Below are 5435 nucleotides of genomic sequence, written 5' to 3' on the forward strand. Positions count from 1 at the left end.
AAATTGTCTCTCCATATAGAGAACATAAAAAAGATACCAAACATCGGCTCAAACAGAGGCAAACTGTCCTGATCTCTGTGGACGAGGCCAAAGTGAAGCAGATGTCAGTGAAAATATGAAATCACGAAGGTCAGATATTGATATTGATCACAGATATCGATTGAGCGTTCACAGCAGCCGGTAGCGCTGACCTGGCATCGTGGCTCCAGAGCAGCTGAGCAGCTCATCGATGAAAGTGGTGAAACGAGGCTGGATTCCTCTGCACCTCCCTCCTCACCTCCTTCTCCACCTCCTTCTCCACCTCCTTCTCCACCTCCTTCTCCTCCTCCCTCTCCACCTCCCTCTCCTCCTCCCTCTCCACCTCCCTCTACACCTCCCTCTCCACCTCCTTCTCCACCTCCCTCTCCACCTCCCTCTCCACTTCCCTCCTCACCTCCCTCTCCACCTCCCTCTCCTCCTCCCTCTCCATCTCCCTCTCCACCTCCCTCTCCACCTCCCTCTCCTCCTCCCTCTCCACCTCCCTCTCCTCCTCCCTCTCCATCTCCCTCTCCGCCTCCCTCTCCTCCTCCCTCCACACCTTCCTCTCCTCGTCCCTCTCCACCTCCCTCTCCTCCTCCCTCTCCACCTCCCTCTACACCTCCCTCTCCACCTCCTTCTCCACCTCCCTCTCCACCTCCCTCTCCACTTCCCTCCTCACCTCCCTCTCCACCTCCCTCTCCTCCTCCCTCTCCATCTCCCTCTCCACCTCCCTCTCCACCTCCCTCTCCTCCTCCCTCTCCACCTCCCTCTCCTCCTCCCTCTCCATCTCCCTCTCCGCCTCCCTCTCCTCCTCCCTCCACACCTTCCTCTCCACCTCCCTCCACACCTCCCTCTCCACCTCCCTCTCCTCCTCCCTCTCCATCTCCCTCTCCACCTCCCTCTCCACTTCCCTCCTCACCTCCCTCTCCACCTCCCTCTCATCTCCCTCTCCACCTCCCTCTCCACTTCCCTCCTCACCTCCCTCTCCTCCTCCCTCTCCTCCTCCCTCCTCACCTCCCTCTCCACCTCCTTCTCCACCTCCCTCTCCACCTCCCTCTCCACTTCCCTCCTCACCTCCCTCTCCACCTCCCTCTCCTCCTCCCTCTCCATCTCCCTCTCCACCTCCCTCTCTATCTCCTTCTCCGCCTCCCTCTCCACCTCCCTCTCCTCCTCCCTCTCAACCTCCTTCTCCACCTCCCTCTCCACCTCCCTTCTCACCTCCCTCTCCTCCTCCCTCCTCACCTCCCTCTCCACCTCCTTCTCCACCTCCCTCTCCACCTCCCTCTCCTCCTCCCTCTCAACCTCCTTCTCCACCTCCCTCTCCACCTCCCTTCTCACCTCCCTCTCCTCCTCCCTCCTCACCTCCCTCTCCACCTCCCTCTCCACTTCCCTCCTCACCTCCGTCTACACCTCCCTCTCCACCTCCCTCCTCACCTCCCTCTACACCTCCCTCTCCACCTCCCTCTCCACCCCCCTCTCCACCTCCCTCTCCACCTCCCTCTCCTCCTCCCTCTCCACTTCCCTCCTCACCTCCGTCTACACCTCCCTCTCCACCTCCCTCCTCACCTCCCTCTACACCTCCCTCTCCACCTCCCTCTCCACCCCCCTCTCCACCTCCCTCTACACCTCCCTCTACACCTCCTTCTCCACCTCCCTCTCCAACTCCCTCTCCACCTCCCTCTCCACCTCCTTCTCCACCTCCCTCTCCACCTCCCTCTACACCTCCCTCTACACCTCCTTCTCCACCTCCTTCTCCACCTCCCTCTCCACCTCCTTCTCCACCTCCCTCTCCACCTCCCTCTGCACCTCCCTCCAGGCTCTTCTGCACCAGGAGCAGTGAATCAGTGAAGAATCCTTCCTCAGCGTTGTTGTTTTATTATTCTCATCTTTATCGTCATTGAATCTGTGGTCACAGCTCCTTCATTCCTTCAGGGCAGGACTTCTCGAACCCGTATCAGAGGAGTGGTTCTCCTTCATCGTGTCCATGCACCAGTGACGGCAGAAGAAACACAAACGCAGGAGGTGTGAATAATACGTGACTCTTATCAGGAGCAATCTTCAATCACCTGAGGGCTCAGTTCTAACTAAACACATTTCTTCATCAGAATCCGGTGGAAAAATACAGATGTTGTGTCTTGTTTGTGATTATGAGGAAAAAATTTCACAGAAGAATAAATCAAATTTATATTAGATTATAATAATAAATCAAAGTACTTGTGTCCTTCTTCTCTAACATGAGAATCTAAAACATACGGAAGTGAAATCTTTATTATTTCTAACAAGCATCATGAGACCATGGGCTTGTTGGCTGCAGGCCTGCAGCGTCCACCGGGGGCAGCGTGCGCGTGTGAGACAGAATGAGATGAGACACAATTAACTTTATTGATCCCAGAAGGAGAAAGTGTTCACGGCAGCAGAAGACAACAGACTCGCTGATTGGCCGACTGAGAGCAGAGAGGCAATAAGAAGGGAGATACAAAACGCAATAAACCAGGAAAATAATATTCATAATGACAGCGTCTAATCATTCCCCCCCCCCCCCCCCCCCGTGGGCTAGAACGTGGGATTTGTTCGATGATTGCAATCAACACAACGGCAGCGATGGAATCTCACACATTTTAAAAGCAATGAGGCAACAGTTGATCATTCGTTCCCCTCAAACGACTCGGAGCTTCTCTCTGGACACACCAGCAAATAACAACAAGAATATAAACATGTCAACAAGTAATGTAGATGCAACTCTGGTGCCATTTAGTAGAAAGTGATTAATGAGTTATATGCAACAAATATTGAGAATTGAGAATTTGTGCCAGCCTGCTGCCCTAAACAATCACAACATCCAATATTTAATTATCAACAATATCTTTGAATCTTCTGGAGCTAAACAATCATTCCCACTATTTGAATTTGAAAGCAGCCATGATGGTGCCTGTGAACCCGACCTCAGGAAACTGTCTCACCTCATCTCCTCTGTTCATCAGAATCCACACAAGTTCTTTCTCAGGTCGTGACGCTGATGGAATAATTTATTGATCCTGATGAGAACATCAGACCAGGAACCAGCTGTTGGATCCACAATCAGTTTTTATTATTATACTATTTGAATCATTGTAGACAGAGATGATGTTTTTTACATCTGCACCATCACATCTGGCTGAAGGTTCTGTTTCCTCTTTGCACCTCCATGATGTTTAAAATCTTACGAACTGGTTAAATAAAGTTTCATGAATTTCATTTTGTAACATTTGAGATTTGTGAGCCACCGCTGGGACCAGATCAGAGATCAGATGGAAATAACATTACGTATGAACACAGTGGGAGATAATCAGCTCATTGGGTCAGAGTTACATTAAACCTTCTGTTTCTTAACTGAAACCTAATCAACAGTTTGACCCTTTGACCCTGAGCCTCGCTCCCTCCGCTGCGCTCTGATTGGCTCAGAGCACCGATCAGTGACTCTGCAGTTAGTTTCTATTGTGTTGATTCAACACAGAGTTTCACTGCCCACGTAGGAAGCGTGTGTAGCTGCAGCTGAGGTCGGAGGTCGGCCCGGTCAGCCGGTCCCTATAACTCCTCCCGCCTCCTTCTGTCTCCTCCCGGGGCCGCCGGTGTTAAACTGACACATCTGCCAGGGCCTCCTCTTTACTGGAGCAGCGGAGCAGAAGGCAGGAGAGGAGGAGGTGAGGAAGGAGCTCGTGCCTTCACACAAGGCTCCTCACACTCAGTCCATCTGGCCCGTGCCTCAACAGATGCTCACAACCTCCTACACACACACAGACACGCACACACAGACACACACAGACACGAACATGCAAAAATACAGGAACACACAGGAAGAAAACATAACCTATAAAAACACATGCATGCAGGAATTTACAGGTACACACCCATTTTATACACATGCACAATCACACACACACACACACACACACAAACACACACACACACACACACACACACACACGCACACGCACACGCACACGCACACGCACACACACTTGCAGCAGCAGGTCTGTCCTTTTCATACCTCATAAGTCAATCAGTTCCTCCCACTCAGCCAAGAAAAGCAATTAAAGCGATTCACCTCTTCCTCCTCCTCCTCCTCCTCCTCCTCCTCCTCCTTCTCCTCCTCCTCCACCTTTCACCAGAACCCCCCCCCCCCCTCCCCCCCCTCCCCCTCCTCCCCCTCATCGCCTCCCTCTGCAGCTTTTGTCACAGACACTATTGGGAACCAACAGAAAGCCGGAGCCTCTTAGACACATCTGCTTATTGTGGCCGCACACTTCAGCTCCACTCATGTGAACACACTCCACAGCCGCTGCTCTAATCTTGACTTTTGATAAATCATCACGCTCAGATGTTCTTCTCACTGCTTCACTAAATATATGAGAGTTATTTAATATAGTATCATTGTTATAGTATCTTAATGTGATTAGAACGGAGCCTGTAAAGGAACTAATGAAGTTGACACTGCTGTAAAATGTGTAAAGCAAAATTTTCAGTGTTTATTTGAAAGAAATCTGGAAATTTCTTTCATTACATGAATTTTTACTTTTGAAAAACGTTTTAACGCTCAAATCTTTTAGCGTTGTGTTCGATGTCATTGGTTTCAGAAACAATAAATTAGATATATAATAAAGTAGATAAATAAAGTAGAATGGCACCAGAACTCCACCAAGGCCCAACTGTCGCTTAATTTAAATCAAGCTGCAGTAATTTACACACACTCATTACAAAGACTTTATTCCTCTAAATATCAAAATACTTGAATTATTCTCAGGGAAAGTCTTGAAAAATGTAATATTTAGTGATTCACAAACAACTATAAATTGAATTCAAACCAGCAGTCGTTAAACTGTTCATCACCAGTTTGTTCTTGGACGATACAAAGAGTGATTGAAGGAGCTGGAGCTTTTCTGAATTAATAGGACGTGGGTTCATGATGAGAACAGAGAACAAAGACACTCATCATCTCATCAAAGACTTTACTCCAGCTCTGTTTTCATGTCGTATGACAAAGAGAGTTCAGGTTGAGAAAAGCAAGCCCGTGAAAGTTAAGAGTTCAAGCACCGGCCACTGGAAAAGTCCAGAACATGAATACAGAGCAGGGGAAACTTCATGCAGCAAATCCAAACCGGTTAAGAAATAATCCCACAGAGCGAAGTCCTGTGTGGTTGTCACCTGAAGAGTTGAATTCCCTGGGTAGCGCTCACTTTTTGCACTAATGTCCCACTGGGGTTACCAGAGCTGGAAATACATGCAGAGCAAAGAGGCTCAGAGGAGGAACAGCATGTTGGTGAAGACTCTCTGTGTCTGTGTGGGAGAAGAAACGTCTGAACAACGATAAGCCTGATTTATAGCAGGAGAATATCACAGCGGTGGAGGGGGGGGGGGGGGGGGGGCGTTCTGCAACAGGG

This window comes from Pleuronectes platessa, chromosome 11 (genome assembly GCF_947347685.1).
Source record: "Pleuronectes platessa chromosome 11, fPlePla1.1, whole genome shotgun sequence".
Lineage (NCBI taxonomy): Eukaryota > Metazoa > Chordata > Actinopteri > Pleuronectiformes > Pleuronectidae > Pleuronectes > Pleuronectes platessa.